The sequence below is a fragment of the Ovis aries genome, chromosome 21, assembly GCF_016772045.2.
Source record: "Ovis aries strain OAR_USU_Benz2616 breed Rambouillet chromosome 21, ARS-UI_Ramb_v3.0, whole genome shotgun sequence".
Taxonomy (NCBI): domain Eukaryota; kingdom Metazoa; phylum Chordata; class Mammalia; order Artiodactyla; family Bovidae; genus Ovis; species Ovis aries.
Window position 1 is genome coordinate 35,305,225 of NC_056074.1, and position 18,576 is coordinate 35,323,800.

An 18,576-nucleotide genomic window follows, 5' to 3' on the forward strand; every position below is an offset into this window, starting at 1 on the left:
TTCTCCCAGCTTTTTCATGGCCAGGTCCTTCTCAACATTTAGCATCATCTCAAATGAGTCTCTGTAGGCTTGCTTTCCCTGGCCACTGCACTCTCACAAGCACAGACCCTGATCCAAAAAGTGCCTAGACACTTCCCTCCATCAAAAAATAATTATAGTTACCTAAGTGAAAAGGTGGGAGGGGAATAAATTGAGAGATTGAGATGAATATATGTATAGTGCTTTATTTAATAAATAATAAACAAAGACCTACTGTGCAGCACAAGAATCCTGCTCAGTAGTCTGTAATATCCTGTATAGGAAAAGAATCTAGGAAAGAATGGATGCATGTCTGTGTAAAAGGGAATTAATTTCTCTTACAACTAATACGAATACAATGCTGTAATTGAACTATACTCCTATATAGATTAAAAGCTGATTTTTTTTCAAATGGTTGCATGTAGAGACCCATGGAGTTCTTTAGACTCTCAGGATTTCAGATATGATGCTGGATATGGCAGAATGGGTGTAGAAATCTAGACATTTTCTGAGGTTATATTTTCCTGAGCTTTGGTGTCCTTTGCCTCTAGTGGCACCATTGATTTGTCTTTGGAGAATCTAAAACAAGGGCTTGGAGACATCAATTGGGTGTTAGTTGAAGGATGAGAGGGAGGCACCAGTGGGAGAGTGAAATCCCAGCTCCCTAGCCTTGGGTTGGGACACATTTGAGGCACAACTTATATCCAAAGTTCCCTGTGGAAACAGGCTGTAGCTTCCCTCTCCATGACTTGTATGAAATCAGACCAAGACTGGGTTCATCCTTTTTCATGTACTGCTTCTCTTGAAACCTCACTGGTTTCTCTGGGAGAATTTCTTTCTTTCTTTCTTTTCTTTTCTTTTCTTTTTTTATTTTAATTTGGCTGCACAAGGTCTTCATTGCTGCTCAGGGCTTCTATATTTGCAGCAAGCAGGGGCTACTCTGTAATTTCAGTGCACTGGCCTTTCAATCCTGTGCTTCTCTTGATGTAGATCACAGGCTCTAGGGCACTCAGACCCAGTAGTTGTGGCCCACAGGCTTAGTTGCCCTGGGGCATTTGCAATCTTCCCAAACCAGGTCTTAAGCACTGGATCAAAAAGGAAAACACTCTGAAAGAAATTTGAAATAAATAACTTTTACATGAAACTTGGTACATGAAGAGACAGATAGAGGATTGCCCCTGCTTCAAGCAACCTCCTGAGATCAGGACTGATTGAGGTTCCCCTCCCAAGGGTTCGTACAGGATCTTTAAGCTGTCCTGCCATGTGGCTTTGTTCTTGCTTCAGTTTCTGAATCCCACACTAGAGCACAGCTCCCAGAGGGCAGGGCTGTCACTTGACTCACTTGTAATTATTCATCAGCAGATATTGTCTCGTTCAGACCCTCATGCCAAAACAAGGCTAACACAAAGGTCAGTTATTCTATTATGAGGGTTAGATTACAGCTTCAACGACTGCAATAAAACCCTAACTAGCATTATCTTAAATACAATACAATTTCAACTCTCTTTCATACAATGTTAGTGCAGGTATCTCCACAGAGATGAGGGTCCACTTTTTTCTTGTCATATCTTCCACTGTGCTAGTTACTTCTGGTCTAACATAGATGCTCCAGCTCCTGTCATTCCATCTGCTAGTGGAACAGAAAATAATGCTTCAGTTTGGAAGTGAGATATCACCTCTACTCAAATTCCACTGACCAAAGTATCTTCCATGTTCATGGCAAACTTGGGGGTGGTGGGCACACAGAAGCACAGGGGAATATGATCCTACTTCAGAACATTCATGATGAGTAACAAGGGCCACCACCCTTCATTCATATTCCTGTATTCATTCTTCTTTGGTTCTCCCCAAACAGCTCTCGGTCTGTTTTGGCCTGCAGATATGGATATGGATGAGTTTATAAGAGAGGACATGCCCCCAGGCTGTCCAAATATGGAGAAAAGAAGAAAGGAAAGAAGATAAGAGTATAAAAATTAAAAATCTAAAGACACACATGCTTATAATCATAATTTTGTATTTATACAATTTAGATATAATGGCTGATGAATCAATTTGCAAATAAAAATTAGAGAAACGTAAAATATAAACATATTCACTAAACCCAACAATATAATAAGGTTATATCATATTAAACACATAGTAGTATCAGGATTAAGTTTTGATGCACATTGCAAAAAACTAAAACAAGTATAACTTTAGCAAGATAAGCCTGATTTTTCTCTCCTACTGAAACAAAGCTGAAGTTCGGCCAGCCAGAGCTTGGGTGGTATCCATCTCCAATGTTACATTATTGTCCAGTACAACGGCAGGAGTTCCAGCCATCACAGCTAAAATACAGACAACAGTTAGGAAGTAGATGGAGAAGGAAAGAGTACCATCTCTCAGCTAAATCAGCTCCTTGAAAGCAGTCTTCCTAGAAATTGCTCTTACAGATCTGTTTGTATTTCTAAGTCACCTGTCATGAGTAAGAGCACAAGTGGGCAGGAAATGCAGTCCTGTAGATACTGGGCTCATGGCTATATAACAAACTATTTTCAGTTTTGAAAGATAAGCAGAGAATAGATCATTTGTAGGTAGCCTGCATCGCCTACCTTAAAGAAGGAACCTTTTCTGAATGGATTAGGCTGAATGGCTGAGCACAGTGTGGGAGCCAGGACAGGACAGCAATGAGAAACACTAGATGGACTTGAACTGTGCTCCAGAAAAAAAGCCAGACCTCTCAGTAGAGATCTAAGGACTGAAGTGAGGATTATACATATCACAGGACCCAATTTGGTTTGAAAACTGCTTTTCCAACTCAGGTCCCAAATCTCTCTCAATTCTTCAGCTTCTAAATACCTTGTCTTTGTCACCTCACATTCTGACCTACCTGTCTCACCTTCCATATTTCTGTTCATATCACTTCTCCATCTAGTCCACCAGCATTGCAAGATGCAGTACTGAGGAGTCAGTAACACTTTCTAGAAGTGGGTACAAACACAATGACTATCTCTACTTTAGTATTTGTTTGTCTTTATCAAGGTCTTCTGAAGGACTGAGATGGCTAGAATTATGGAGATCTCACGTTTGAGGCCTTTTAAAAATCACTTCTTGTTACATTGGTCTGTTGGTGGTGATGAAGTTTTATAGTTGTTGTACGGCTGAGAAAGTATTTTGTCTTGTTTTTGATATGTATTTTTCTTGGGTATAGAGTTCTGACTCAATTATATTTCTCTCAGCATGTTAAGATGTGGTGCCAGTGTCCTCTAACATTGTTTCACATGACTAATCTGCTGTCTTTCCCATTTTTTGTTCTACTGTGTCTGTTTTTCCTTCTGGTTACATTTCTTTGGTTGATTGTTTTAAACAATGAATTATCATGCACCTTTGAATAGTTGTCCTATTTCTTGTCCTTGAATTAACTGACCTTCTGTCTTAATGGGTGTAAAATTTTCATCGTATCTGGAAATTTTTCAGCCAGTAATTATGAAGTTCTTTTCTCTATTCTCCTTCTCTCACTTCCTGTAAGATTCCATTTACATATATTTTAGTATTTAGTATTTAGTTGTTTCAAATTTCTGTGATGCACAGTTATTTTTTCCCGCAGTCTTTTCATTCCTATTTTCCATGTCTCTATTTAACATACTCAATATTCTTCAGCTCCAGGAATATAAGGATTACTGATGTAGTAAGCATTTTAATGTCCTTCCCTGCTAATTAGGTAATGTATATTTTAGCTGTGTTTTTACTAATTGATTTTTTCTCTCATTATGGATATTTTCTTACTCCTTTGTACATCAGAAATGTTTTTTTTTTCTTTTTAAATTTATGTATTTTTGTTAACTAGAGGATAATTACTTTATAATACTGTGATTGACCTAGGACAACTATTTTCACAATTCATATGGAAATTTTAAATTGGGTTTTGGATATGGTAAATTTTACCCTTTGGATGCTGGATATTTTTAAATTTTTATAGATTATTCCTGGCACTGTTTGCAAACACTATTAATACCTTGGAAATAATTGTATTTTTGAAGGCTTCCTGTTCAATCTTTTTAGCTGATATGAGACTAGCCTTTAGACCAGGTTTTCTATTCCCCACTAGTAAGTCAATATTGTCTTCAAGGACATACTGATGTCATGGGAATTATGAGTAATTTCCACTCTGGTGGGTGGGGACACCATTAGACTTGGCTCAATTTGAAACTCAAGGATTGTTCCCTATAATCCTGACCAGTAGTATCAACTCTCTGCTGTAAACTGAAGGGGTATCACCTGTACACAGCCACAGTTCTCTGTGTGTAGCTCTCTCCTGTGAACCCTAACGATCTAGAGTCTAAAATCTCTCTTCTTGAGGTGACCATTTGTCTCTGCCTAGATAGCCCTTCCATGTATGTGTTGGAAACTATTTCTAGAGTTGGGGCAATTGTAGAGTTCACCTTGCTTCCTCACCACCTCAGGAATCGATATTCTGCTGCCTGACGTTTGATGTAAAAAACTGTTCTTTCATTTATCTCTTCTTTCAAGCTGTTTGAGACAGGAGGATAAATGTGGCCTTTGCCCCTCTATGTCTACCAAAATGGAGATCCCCCTGCAATCAGAACTCACTAAATGCCTTGTGGATGCTAGGCTCTGTGCATGGGTGCAGATTTGACTAGGGATATGTACTGGGGCCTTGGGGAGCCCTGATTTGCAGGAGAAGCATGACAATTACCACTAGCATTTGCTATGGGGTATGTTCAGTTCATTTCAGTTGCTCAGTCATGTCTGACTCTTTGCAACCCCTTGGACTGCAGCACACCAGGCTTCCGTGTCCTTCACCAACTCCTCGAGCTGGCTCTAACTCATGTCCATCGAGTTGGTGACGCCATCCAGCCTTCTCATCCTCCATCATCCTCTTCTCCTCCTGCCTTCAATCTTTCCCAGTAATAGGATCTTTTCTAATGAGTAATTTCTTCACATCAGTTGGCCAAAGTATTGGAGCTTCAGCTTCAGCTTCAACATTGCTCCTTCCAATGAATATTCAAGATTGATTTCCTTTAGCATTGACTTGTTGGATCTCCTTGTAGTCGAAGGGACTCTCAAGAGTCTTGTCCAACACCACAGTTCAAAACCATCAATTCTTCATTGGTCACCATTCTTTATGGTACAACTGTCACATCCATACATGACAAGTGGAAAAAGCATAGCTTTCATTATACTGACCTTTTTTCTGCAAAGTAATATCTCTGCTTTTAAAAATGCTGCTAGGTTTTCATAGCTTTTCTTCAAACAAGCAAGCATGTTTTAGTTTCATGGGTGCAGTCATCATTTGCACTGATTTCAGAGCCCCCCAAAATAAAGTCTCTCTCTGTTTCCATTGCTTCCTGATCTATTTGCCATGAAGTGACGGGACAAAATGCCATGATCTTCATTTTCTGTTGTGGAGTTTAAGCCAAATGTTTCACTCTCCTCTTTCACTTTCCTCAAGAGGCTCTTTAGATTCTCTTCACATTCTGTCATGAGGGTAGTATCTTCTGCATATCTGAAGTTATTGATAATTCTCCTAGCAACTGTGATTCCAGCTTGTGCTTCATCCAGTTGGGCATTTCACATAATGTACTCAGCATATAATTTAAATAAGCAGGGTGACAATATACAACCTTGACATACTCCTTTCCTGATTTGGAAGCAGTCTGCTGTTCCATGTTCAGTTCTAACTGTTGCTTCTTGACCTGCATAGATTTCTCAGAAGGCAGATAAAATGGTCTGGTATTCCAATCTCTGTAAATTTTCCACAGTTGGTTGTGATCCACACAGTCAAAGGCTTTTGCATGGTCAATAAAGCAGAAGTAGATATCTTTCTGGAATTCTCTTGCTTTTTTGAAAATCCAATGGATGATGGCAATTTAATCTCTGGTTCCTCTATCTTTTCTAAATCTAGCTTGAACATATGGAATTTCACAGTTCATGTACTGCTGAAGACTTGCCTGGAGAAACTACTTTGGTAGCATGTGAAATGAGTGCAACTGTGTGGCAGATGAACGTTCTTTGAAATCACCTTTCTTTGGGATTGCAATGAAACAACCTTTTCATTCCTGTGGCCACTGCTGAGTTTTCAAAATTTGCTAGCATATTGAGTGCACTATCATCTTTTAAGATTTGAAATAGCTCAACAGCAATTCCATCACCGTGCAGACCACCTTAACATGCCATTTGCATGGAATCCATTGCAGTTTTGCCCAGAACCAAGCAACCCTCCATATGGCTCAATGAGTTTGTGGTTTTAGAATGCCTGAAATTCCCTCTTTTTGTCAAAGCCTTCTTTGAGCCCATCAGTCTACTCTGATGTCCCGCTGGGAGCTGACATGAAGCCTCCACCCTGTGCTGGAGCTGAGCAGTCACTGTGTACCCTTTAATCACATTAGCATCCAACCTCCCCACAGAGGCGTTGGGTACCCCAACTCACAAAGTAGGCACCTAGCAAGAGCAAGGGAAAGATTCAGCCAAATACTAGGCTGACCATGTAATTTATTATTGAAACCAGGAAAACACTGAGAAGGGAAGGGAGACTGTTAACTTATGCTGGGAGGGCACACTGGGAGTGTCCCCAGTCGTTCTCCTTGTAATATGGGCTATTTCAGGGACTGCTAGTGCTGAATTTCATGTTCAGGAACCTACGAGTTCAGATTGAATTGAAGTTCTTTGAGGACTGAGGACCTTAGTGTTCCCCTCTCCCTGACTCCCACCATGCCATATTGTGTGGCCTCTCCACATTATTTCAGGAAGATCAGTGTCCCACACTGCCCTTTACTCTCAAGTGATTGGTTTTGTGGGAGGCACTGACCCAGCCACAGGGCTCAGCAGCATCTGCAATGGTGTGACATGGCCTCCAGAGTGTGTGCTCCTCCCAGCAGCAGCCCAAGGGTTCCTGCAAGCTCCAATTTGAGAACCAACTCTCAGTGTTGTCCCCTGACCTTGAGGATGTAGGACATGGCACTGGGTAGTTGATACCATTGATGGTGAAGATAATAGAGGGCAAGGTATTGACCACAGAACATGAAACGTAGTGCTGTTAGAGAGGGAGAGAAGTTGGCCATGAGATTCTTGTGTGTGGAGACTGGGAGTGATCCTGGGGCATGATCCTTCATCTTGGAACCCTGTGGAGTGGTGCTGATCAGCTTCTGGATGTTATTGACCAGTGTTCCTGGGCCTTCGATAAATGCTGCTCTGGTATCAAAAACTGCCTAGCAGACACCAGAACAGGCAATAGCTTCTCTTTTCATGGAGATGCTGAGAGACAGTGGAAGAAAGCAGGCATCAAGGTCACTCTGTGTCACCCCAGAGTTGTCCCCTTCCCAACTGTCTCCTAAACAGCCCTTCATCTCTCGCCCTCTTTTCCTTTGCTCTCGATACAGCACCTTTCTTGACATTCTCAAATGCAGTACTGGAATAAACTACGATATTTTGAACCTTGACACAAGCTGGCCTTCCTTCCTAAAAGACTTCAGTCTCCTTTGACTAGCAAATTTCTTCTCATCTTTCAGATTCCAGCTTAATTGTATTGTTTCCAAGAAGTCTTTCCCCCGGTGTTTATCAGTCTCCTGTCTTGGTCACTCTCTATAGACCCTTCCTCGTGTCTGCTGGTGCTACTGCTGCTAACTCAAACTTCAGTCATGTCCAATTCTTTGCGACCTCATAGAGGCAGACCACCAGGCTCCACTGAATCTGCGAATTTCCAAGCAAGAGTACTGGAGTGGGTTGCCATTGCCTTCGCCTCCTCATGTCTAGCATGTTCCAAAGTCACAATTCACTATGTGGGTGAGTCACTTCATGTACATCTGCCTTCTTAGATGTGAGGGCGTGTTTTATTCTCCTTGCTTCCCTAAAGTGCCTGGCACACAGTGGATGCCCAATGCTTGTCTGTTCACTGAGTGAGTGAAGACTGAGAAAACAAAAACCTACGGAGAGCTGTACATGGTGGGGAACAAATAACGGGTCTCACATAGTGTGAAGACGGAGATTCGCAGGGGCAGCAGATTATCATAGTAGGGGGAGAGGGGCTCTTCTGGGAGAGGGTGTCTCCCAGCACTGCCCCTATAACCAGCTGAGACCCTGCCCAGGAAATACATGACTAGCCCACAGAAAATCCAAAGGACAGGTCAGCTTTTGTCTGAGAGTATCACACAGAATCCTATCAATTGTGCCTCTTGCCCTCAGGTCACTCCTGGATCCCACCTTCTTGATTCTCTGTTATGGCCCCTGTCCCACTGTGTGCCCAAGAACCAGGGGTGTCTTTTTTATTATTTGCTTTCATGTCTTAAGACTGCAGCCATCCTCTCTCCCCTGCTGGGTAGCTGCTCCCTAAGAAAACCAGTTTCCCCCATTTTCTCAGGACTGTCCCAATTTTTAACTGACATTTATCTGTACTGAGCACTTCCTATATCTTAGGTAGCCCTGGACAGTCGGTCATCTTATCATAAATCTGTTCAAGCTGGAGAAATTCTCCCTAATCCTCTGTTCACCACACTGTAGAGTCCTCTAACCATGCTCCCCAACTCAAAAGGCAGTGGGTGCAGGCCTTTCCCATCTGCACAGACCTCTCTGGTCCCTTTTAGGACCCTGGTCAGAGCCCTGGTCAGAATACCTGGGGATTATGAACCCATGGTTGTTTGTGTATTTATGTGCTTGTGTTTGTTTCTTTATGTGTTTGCATGTGTCTCTGTGAGTGCTTGTGTGTCTCTGACTAGCTATGCATGTTTATATGTGTCTCTGTTTGTTTATATGTGTCTGCTTGTGTGTTTCCATGTGTCTGTGTATCTGTCTGTATCATTGTTGGTGGTGTATATGTCTGTGTGACTGTGTGTCTGAGAATGCATTTGTGTGTGTCTGCCTGTGTCCACGAACAGTAGTGGAAACATCACTTGGGCTGACCCTGAGAGGGAGAGGCTTACCAGTCCATGTGTACAATCCAGTCACCTGCTTGGATCAATGGTACCCAGTTGAGCTCTCCCTTGTAGTAGCGTTTGTCCACCCCACCAAACATCACCACACTGCCCTCCCACTTGTCTCTGTAGAGAGAAGTGAGGGGGAGATCCTTGGAGGACAGTAACAACAGCACTGTCTGAGAGCTGCGCTTGTCCACCCATCAAGGCCCTAGTACAGTCCCCACGTAGAGATGCAGAAATTGACTCTAGGAGTGATTGAGATCCAGACTGAGCCCTATTACCAGCTAATGAGTGGCACAGAGGAGGTTAGAAGCTGAAGCACTTGGCTGGGCTTCACCCACTATGTCTTCTGAAGACGCCCTGGGCCTCCAGCGACCTGAGTGCTCAGACACCCTCAGAGGACAGGGTGCTGAAGGTTTTGGCTTCCCCTTTTCCACGCTGTCATTTTTCAATAAAATCAAGTCGTAGGAATTCTAAGGGTGTGGGTTCAGGTCACTCAGAGTTGGCTCCACTGGCCTGAGACCTCTACTATCCAAAGGGCCCCGAACTCAGAAGGGATCCCACCTGTGCTCTCCCTGTCTTGAAATGCCTAATATTTCTTGAACAAGGCATCCCACACTTTTGTGTCCCACACTTTCATTTCTCACTGGCTCCTACAAATTGGGTAGCTGGAGTGATATGCTAATGAGGAAGGGAAGATATCCAACATCCTTCTCCTTCCTTCCTTATCAAATTCATAAGCAAATCCTAATGCTTTTCCTTCAACTTGTTTCCTGTTGCCTTCCATTAGCCTTCCTTCTCACTCACTCCCCTAGACCAAGTTACTGATCTTGAGCCCAGGAGTAGGGTTGTGTTCCAATAAACGTTTATTTATAAAAGCCAGCGGTGAGGCCAGGTAGGGCCCTGGGTCCATAGTTAACCTGGGTTAGATTATCTCTCAGGATACTACTTTATCAAGTGTTCTATAATTTTCATGCAACTAAAAGCATCTTACAGCTAATTTGGAGAAAGGGATTGTCCATCTCAGACTTACTTGCTCAAGTAGAAGACAAAAACAGGCTCAGAAATGGCACCTTGATTCTTCAGTTTGTCAAAGATAGGGATGGCTCCAGTGAAAGATATGTTAGGGTAGTTCAAGCCCAAGATGCCATCAAAAGGTATACCCTCAAACCCATATTCTGCCATGCCTAGACTGAACAGCTGGTCAGCACTTACAAGGTCCCCAATCTGTGGGAGAGAAGAGGGTTCCCACTTATAGATACGTGAAGTGGGGCTAGGTCTGGATTGGGGTGCATTGCTGTTAGATCCTCAAAGAAGAATGGATGCTTGGCTGTGTCTTTGGTGGACCTCAGACAGTTAGACCAAGCTGGGAGGGGAATTTGGATTCCATTTGAGAGAGGCTATGAATTTTAAAACATCTGCCCCTCTGAAAAACACCACCTGAGTGAGTCAGATTGGCCTTATGGTTTCTGTCCAGGTGAGGAAACCAAGAGTCAGGCCAGGACCCATTGGTGCCCCCTTGTGGACAAACTGAGTGGAGAGCAAGATAGCCTTCTCTTTGGCAGCACTGTGACCTAATGACAAGAATGGACTGCATTCTCTGTAATGTACTGTGGATTCTGCATCTGTCCAAGAAGACAGAAGCTGAAAACACAATCCTGCTTGCAGGGTTCTATGAAATTACTGCCTGAGGAATTCACTTTTGGGGATATGTGTGTATTTATGTGAGTCTGTATGAGAGAGAAAGAAAGAGAGGGGACATACTCAAGTACATTAGGGAGGCAGGCCATAGGATTATTAGACTCTCAAGGGTTCTCTAGAGTGAGAACTCATTTATCAGACCCCTTGACTTCTCAGGACCCCAGTTTCCCACTCTGGATACCTGAAGCACTTGACTGCCTCCAGGGTCCCCAGATCGGTTTTATCCTGTCCGCAAACACCCCGCAGCAACTTCAGTCCTGAAAAGCCAACCTAACTCCACCTTTTACCACATGTGTGCCCTCAGCAAGGCACTTTCTGTCTGCGCCTCAGTTTCCTCATATGTCTCATGAGCTAATCAGAGTAACTGCTGTGTGGGGTTGTTGCAGGATTAAACCAGTTATCACCTGAAAGTGCCTGGTATGGTCTGTGAATATAAAAGTGGGTGCTTTTATCCCTTCTTCTCACTCCCAGCAAAATGAACCTTGAACTGCTCATGGGCAGAAGAGCTGCAAGTCCACACCTCAAGCCACTCTCTGGGTTAGCTAATTTGTTTGCTCATGTTCCACCATGGGCACTGCCTCCCCAGAGACATGATCCTGTGGATAAGATGGCCAATATCTATGGGAGTTAGGCTGGAAGGGTCCTGCCAGATAGTCCTGCATCTATTTTGCAAGCAGTGGTCACTTCATAGCCAGTCCTGCCTCAGCATTGGTTACACTGTTACCCAAACTGTGTCATGAACAACTCCTTTCATTCTCCCAGATCCATAGGCAATGCTGAAGGTCTTATTGGTAATCCGGAAGGTGGAAGACTTAAGATGTTTGAACCTAACCTGTGTAGCTGCAGACACAAGAGATGAGTGTCATCAGGTGCCAAGGGTAGAAACAGGGCGGCAGGGCAAGTGAAGGATGGTCCGGGTATGGGGTGTCTGTACTCACAACAGGCTGGCATGGTGCAAGAGACAAAGGGCACCCACAAGCCAGATGAACCTATGTCACAGACAACCTGGAATCCCTGTGGGGGTGTTCCAATGGTGATGTTACCCACGTAGAGCATCTACAGGGAAAAAGAGGGAGTGGGTTAGGGCAGGACTGGCTACCCTCTATTCCCACAGAGATGCCTCCCTCTGGGGGTCACATATCTCTTGAGATCACTTTCTAACTACTGTGAAGCTCACAGATTTTGGTCATAGAGGTAACTGCATTTGATATATTTTTCCTGTGCTACATTGTATGCAGAATACTGACTGTATAACCAGGTGTTGAAGTGGTACCTCCTGCATGGGAAGCCCAGAGGCATAAGCACTGGGCCTCCAGGACCACTGGACACCCAGGGAAGTCCTGGTGCCTTCATTTGAGAAGCTCTGTAGTCTCTTCAAACCGAGCCTTAGCACCCCCTTCTCCAGGAGGTCCTTTTGTTCAACCCCAGCCACTCCCTCTAAACTCATGCCACATCCAATCAACACTACACAGGTGAACCTTTCATTTGACAGGTATTTACTCTTTGCCTATTTCTCAGGCTGGCATGGACACTCTTGAAGACATCTTGAAGACAAAATAAGCCCTTTTTCTAATCTAAAAACAGAAACCACAGTGATTCTTATGACCATGCACATAATACAGGTTCAGTAACTTTTTACTGCTGTCTTTCTTGCATCTGTGAAAACTGAATTCCTCTACCTGGGGATTCACAATTGCTTTGCAGTTGGTTCTACCTTTTGATCAGTGATGGCTCACTCTTTTTCTGTAACTGAGGGGCTCACTTAGTTCAGAAGGAACAATCACCCTCAAATTAATGATACATCTTTGACACAGAAATGGATATTTACCTGCCACCTGGTAATTGCCAGGCCCAGTCACAAAGACAAACAGTTGAGGATGAGAGTGCCTTCTCCTCTGGGTGGGGTCCCTGTTTTCCAGTGTCTCTGCCTCCTGCAGGAACTCCAACCCCAACATCCAACCTGGCACCTCCAGATGAAGCCCAGTGCTAGGCTAGAGAACCAAGGGGCACTGTGGAGCACCATCTTCCCAAAATACTCACATCCTTGATGTTTCTCAGCGGGTGAATAGTTAGATTTGAGCCACGAAAAGAAATCTGGGACAGTCTGTAAGCATGCTCCTTCAGGAAATTGTTCAGCATGTTTTTTCCACTGAGGGTTTTTCTCATGGTCTTCACTCTCCTTAGAGGTATTCTTTTGCTGAGCATTTGACAAGGAAAACAAAGAAGATGCTACAATTAGCTGTCAGTGTTAAGTAAGATATAACTGTCATTGTAATTTTCCTGTTTCTTTTCTAACCATTTTTATGAGGCACATTATCATCAGCATTTGTTGCATATACATTGACAAAGGCATAGATTTGAATACAGGTTCTGTTCTGCAGTCTTGTGTAAGCCATATGACCATGTGGTGTCTCAGTTTCTGGTTCCGTGAAATGGTGGAATGTAACAATACAAACCCTCCAATTAGAATATCTTGGGGATAAGTGAAGTGATGGATATAAGGTACCTGATAAATAGGAAGTCTTAACAATGACAGCCATTAGCATTGCTTTTGCCATCCCACTTATTTCTTCTCATAGAACCTCAAGGAAGGACGTAAAAGGGGGACTCTTATCCTCTTTTACAAGAGAGCAATTTGAAAAGCAAGAGGTTTCTGAATTGGCTGTGGTCACACTGCTTATCAGACATAAAACAGTATATATGAAACAGTGAAATTTTCTCCCAGTTGAAAGAGAAGAGAGAGTTGAAAGAAGAACCCAAGATATAGGGAACAAGTAAGGGAAATTCAGAAGCTTAAGAAGGAAGGACCAGTCAAGTGAAAAACTAAAAGAAAACAACACAAAGAGAAATACACTCCCAGTGACTTCCAAAGAGATGGAGAGATAAATGACAGTAATACAGAGATGCAGACATAGGCATATACACACTGAAATAGACAGGGAAAAAAGAGGACATGTTGAACAAAATGTAGAAAATGCTATTCCACAGGACCACATCGACATTAGCATAGACTGTGCACTGAACTGTTGCAAGGAGTTGCATTTTCAACAGGTCATGACATGACTGGGCCCCAAGATTTGTGCAACCCAAATCTACACCAAGACTTTGGGATCCACAGTTCCTATAGCAAGTTATTTATCAATAAGTAAGAGTGGAGCTTTAAGACTCTTAGGGAAATATTCGATTCCTTCCTAAACATGATGGATGGAAGAATAATCAGATGAAAAAAAAAAAAAATCCGAGAAAGTAATATGATGAGACTTACAGTCCCCGTACTTACTTGACTATGCACTCTGAGAAGGCCACCAGCCCGAGGAGCATAAGCCACTTCATGCTTCTTTCCTGGATCAAGGTTCTCAGGGAAGTTTGGGTTCTTAGCATGCAGTGGTGATCAGGAGCCCCTAGTTATATATGTTCTGACATACCCAAGTTTTCCCCTTTAGGTGACTAAAAGATCTGAAAAAAACACAAAGCTCTCGATAAAATCTTTACCTTCATCAGTGTCTTTGGCGAGTGACATTTTAAGCTTCTCAAAATACAGAGAATTGAACTGTAATCTCTTCCTTGAAGCTTGGCTGGAAAATCAAACTGATCTTCACGGACATCTAAGAAGACAGAGAATCTTGCCTACTTGGAGAAAAAAACTGCTAAGATCATGAAAATGGATACTATGGGCCATGTTGGACACTCATGATTTCATGTCATCTTCTTAGCCACTTGATGAGATAGGCATTGCTGTCTTCATAGGAGAGGATATTGCTAGGAGGATAAATTTTCAAATGGCAAAGTGAAGACTTCAGGGACAGCCCAGGGACATACAACTGGCTTTAGTTAGTGGGTCTAATGGCAGACATCAGGGGCACCTATGATGCCAGGCTGCATCAAAGATTTAGGGTAGACCAGTATTTCCATTAATTAGAATACATGTCATACGCATCCACAAGATACTTTATATCATCCAACAAGTGTACAAGGAAGAACTATGTGCTAGGTTCTGGGTTAAAGGCTTCAAAGTCAAAGTTGATCAAGGCAAAAGTAGTCTTTATCTAAAGAGAGCTAGAAGTCTAGTGCTCACAAACTCATGGCCCCAGGAGGCAGGAGATTTGATACTAGGACTAGGTGGTCATATTGGAATCTGGGCAGCACAGGCCTTACCACTGAGAGCAGCCTTTCCTCTACTTCACCCATACTATAAAGCAAGCCAGTTGGCCATGTTTTCAAGAGAGTCAGTAGTTTGGATTATTTATGTACAATCTACTGATTTTAATGTTAACCACTTTTTTTTTTCCAGAAAAAAAAAGAGGGAGCAAAATCTCCCCAGCAATGTGCTGGAATCAGCCTTCAGTCTCTGCACTTTTTTGTTTCTGGCCTACAGTTGGGAGTGCAGTGCTGACAGAGAGGAATTTAATTCATGTTGGCTGATTTGAAAAGAGTCTGAATGCATACTAAACATGCTGACGCATTGGAATAGACCCTGATGTTAGGAAAGATTGAAGGCAAGAGGAGAAGCGGAAGACAGAGGATGAGATGGTTGGATTGCATCACCAAATCGATGGACATGAGCTTGAGAAGGCTCCAGGAGTTGATGATGGATAGGGAAGCTTGGTATACTGCAGTCTATGGCATTGAAAAGAGACAGACACAACTGAAGGACTGAAATGAACTGAACAAACTGAGAACAAAGACTAATAATTTAATTGCATCAAGTTGTTGACTAACTACATATAATGACACATTACTTAAGTGGCTTTAAAATTCACTTATGACTCTACATTCAGAGTAGAATAACTTCTAAAGGAAAAACAAAAATCCTGCCCATCAAAAAACAAAACCAAAGAAAACCAAAAGAAAAAAAAAAAAAAAAGGAAAGAAATCTGACACTGTATTCAATAACTTCAGTTCAGTTCAGTTCAGTTGCTCAGTTGTGATCAGCTCTTTGTGAGCCCATGAACGGCAGGACGCAAGGCCTCGTTGTCCATCACCAGCTCCTGGAGTCCACACATACTCATGTCCATTGAGTTGGTGATGCCACCCAACCATCTTATCCTCTGTCATCCCCTTCTCCTCCTGCCCTCCATCTTTCCTAACATCAGGGTCTTTTCAAATGAGTCAGCTCTTCACATCAGGTGGCCAAAATATTGGAGTTTCAGCTTCAATATCAGTCTTTCCAGTGAACATTCAGGACTGATTTCCTTTAGGATGGACTGGGTCGATCTCCTTGCAGTTCAAAAGCATCAATTCTTCGGGGTTCAGCTTTCTTTATAGTCCAACTCTCACATCTATACATGACCACTGGAGAAACCATAGCCTTGACTACATGGACCTTTGTTGACATAGTAATGTTTCTGCTTTTCAATATGCTGTCTAGGTTGGTAATAACTTACCTTCCAAGGAGTAAGCGCCTTTTAAATTCATGGCTGCAGTCACCATCTGCAGTGATTTTGGAGCCCCCAAATATAAAGTCAGCCGCTCTTTCCCCATCTATTTCCCATGAAGTGAGGGGACCAGATGCCATGATCCTCGTTTTCAGAATGTTGAGCTTAAAACCAACTTTTTCACTCTCCTCTTTTACTTTCATCAAAAGGTTTTTTAGGTCCTCCTCACTTTCTGCCATAAGGGTGGTGTCATCTGCATATCTGAGGTTATTGATATTTCTCCTTGCAATCTTGATTCCAGCTTGTGCTTCTTCGAGCTCAGTGTTTCTCATTATGTATTCTGTATATAAGTTAAATAAGCAGGGTGACAATACACAGCCTTGATGTACTCCTTTTCCTATTTGGAACCAGTCTGTTGTTCCATGTCCAGTTCTAACTGTTGCTTCCTGACCTGCATACAAGTTTCTCAAGAGGCAGGTCAAGTGGTCTGGTATTCTCATCTCTTTCAGAACTTTCCACATTTTATTGTGATCTACACAGTCAAAGGCTTTGGCATAGTCAATAAAGCAGAAATAGATGTTTTTCTGGAACTCTCTTGCTTTTTCCATGATCCAGTGGATGTGGGAAATTTGATATCTGGTTCCTCTGCCTTTTCTAAAACCAGCTTGAACATCTGGAAGTTCATGATTCACTTAGTGCTCAAGCCTGGCTTGGAGAATTTTGAGCATTACTTTACTAGCATGTGAGATAAGTGCAATTGTGCAGAAGTTTGAGCATTCTTTGGCATTACCTTTCTTTGGGATTGGAATGAAAACTGACTTTTTCCAGACCTGTGGCCACTGCTGAGTTTCCAAATTTGCTGGTATATTGAGTTCAGCACTTTCACAGCATCATCTTTTAGGATTTGAAATAGCTCAACTAGAATTCCATCACCTCCACTTGCTTTGTTCGTAGTGATGCTTTCTAAGCCCCACTTGACTTCACATTCCAGGATGTCTGGCTTTAGTTCAGTGATCACACCATTGTGTTTATCTGGGCTGTGAAGATCTTTTTTGTACAGTTCTTCTGTGTATTCTTGCCACCTCTTCTTAATATCTTCTGCTTCTGTTAGGTATACTCTTTCTGTCTTTTATCAAGCCCATCTTTGCATGAAATATTCCCCTGGTATCTCTAATTTTCTTGAAGAGATCTCTAGTCTTTCCCATTCTGTTGTTTTCCTCTATTATTTGCATAGATCACTGAGGAAGGCTTTCTTATCTCTCCCTGCTATTCTTTGGAAATCTGCATTCAGATGCTTTTATCTTTCCTTTTCTCCTTTGCTTTCACTTATCTTCTTTTCACGGGTATTTGTAAGGTCTCCTCAGACAGCCATTTTGCTTTTTTGCATTTCTTTTCCGTGGGGATGATCTTGATCCCTGTCTCCTGTACAGTGTCACAAACCTCCGTCCATATTTTGTCACGCACTCTGTCTATCAGATCTAGTCTCTTAAATTAAATAATTTAATTATTTCTCACTTACACTGTATAGTCCTCAAATTGTTTTTGTTTGTTTGTTTGTTTGTTTGTTTTTGCTGTTGTTGTTGTTCCATACCCACTGGGAGTGGTGGGTGGTAATCTGGTTCTATTGCTTAGGCGGAAGCAGGCAATATTCAGGCTTCAAATGAAGAAAGTAAGGAAAAGCACTAGACCATTAAGCTATGACCTAAATCAAATCCCTTATGATTACACAGTGCAGATGAAAAATAGATTCAAGGGATTAGGTCTGGTAGCCTGAAGAACTATGGATGAAGGTTTGTAACATAGTACAGGAAGTGGTGACCAAAACCATCCCCAAGAAAAACAAATGTGAGAAGGCAAAGTGGTTGCCTGAGGAGGCCTTGAAAACAGCTGAGAAAATAAGAGAAGTAAATAGCAAAAAAGAAAGGGAAAGATATACCCAACGAAATGCAGACTTCCAGAGAATAGCAAGGAGAGATAAGAAAGTCTTAGTAGGTGAAAAGTGCAAGAATTAGAGGAAAATAATAAATTGTAAATAGTATAGATCACTTCAGGAAAATTGGAGATACCATAGGAATACTTAATGGAAAGATGGGCACAATAAAGGACAGAAAACTCAAAGATGTAACAGAAGCAGATGAGATTAAGAAGAGGTAACAAGGATGCACAGAAGAACTGTACAAAAATGGTCATAATGACCCGGATAGAGATGATGTTGGGGTCACTTATGTAAAGCCAGATATACTAGAGCATGAAGTCAAATGGGCCTCAGGAAGCATCACTACAAGCAAAGCTAGTGGAGGTGATGGAATTCCAGCTGAGCTGTTTAAAACATCGTAAAGAATGAGGCTGTAACAGTGCTGCATTCGATATGGCACCAAATTTGGAAAACTCAGCAATGGCCACAGTGCTGGAAAAGGTCAGTTTTCATTCCAATCCAAAAGAAAGGCAATTCCAAAGAATGTTCAACCTATCATGCAGTTGTGCTCATCTCACTTACTATCAAGGTAATGCTCAAAATCCTTCAAGCTAAGCTTTATACTACATGAACTGAGAACTTCCAGATATACAAACTG

General features: G+C 42.3%; 1 pseudogene; it reads right to left on the reverse strand.

Moving 5' to 3' along the window:
* Positions 1-3,374: 3,374 nt before the first annotated feature.
* Positions 3,375-13,961, reverse strand: LOC101105038 (pregnancy-associated glycoprotein 1-like; annotated as a pseudogene).
* Between the last annotated feature and the right edge of the window lie 4,615 nt (positions 13,962-18,576).